Raw genomic sequence first — 977 nt, 5'->3', positions numbered from 1 at the left:
ACAGAGATAGAGACAGCCAGCGAGAGAGGGAACACAAGCAGGGGGAGTGGGAGAGGAAGAAGCAGGCTCATAGCGGAGGAGCCTGATGTGGGGCTCGATCCCATAACGCCGGGATCACGCCCTGAGCCGAAGGCAGACGCTTAACCGCTCTGCCACCCAGGCGCCCCCTTTTTTGTTTTTTAAAGATTTTATTTATTTATTTGAGAGAGAGAGAGCACGTGTGGGAGGGAGAGGGAGAGAGAATCTGAAGCAGACTCTGCGCTGAGTGCACAGAGCCCATTGCAGGGCTTGATCACATGACTGTGAGATCATGACCTTAGCAGAGACCAAGGGTCAGATGCTTAACCAACGGAGCCACCCAGGCACCCCTTAAGATTTTATTTTTTTAGTGTAGTCTATAACCCCAGTGTGGGGCTCAAACCCACAACCCCAAGATCAAGATTTGCATGCTCCTCTGACTGAGCCAGCCAGGTTCTCCCAAATAAGGTCTTTGTATTATGTTTGGTTGGTATGTCTCCTAAGTTTCTTTTAATCTATCTTAGTTCTGCCTTATACTCACCCTCTTTGCTTCAGTGCCATTTGTTGAAGTACCTGGGTTTTATTTGTTAAAGAGTTTCTTCCTTTCTGGGTATTTTTAAATTATACAATTAATATGTATGTAGAAAACCAAAAATACAGCTGAGCAAAAAGAAAAAAAAAGAGAAGGAAAAATGCCTAAATAGACATTTTTCAGTAGTCTTAGTTGTCAATTAATTGTAGTTTTAAAAAATCATCTTTATATTTTCATTTGTGGGTGGGGGGAACTATCAACTTCTCTTTTAACCACATTTTATAAAGCAGACCTGAATATTTTTAAATTCTTATAGAAACTTTTTATTTTGAAGTACTTTTATTTTTTATTTTTATTTTTATTATTATTATTTTTTTAAAGATTTTATTTATTTATTTGATAGAGAGAGAGACAGCCAGCGAGAGAG

Source organism: Ailuropoda melanoleuca, chromosome 6, assembly GCF_002007445.2.
Source record: "Ailuropoda melanoleuca isolate Jingjing chromosome 6, ASM200744v2, whole genome shotgun sequence".
NCBI classification, from domain to species: domain Eukaryota; kingdom Metazoa; phylum Chordata; class Mammalia; order Carnivora; family Ursidae; genus Ailuropoda; species Ailuropoda melanoleuca.
This window is presented reverse-complemented; position numbering follows the sequence as displayed.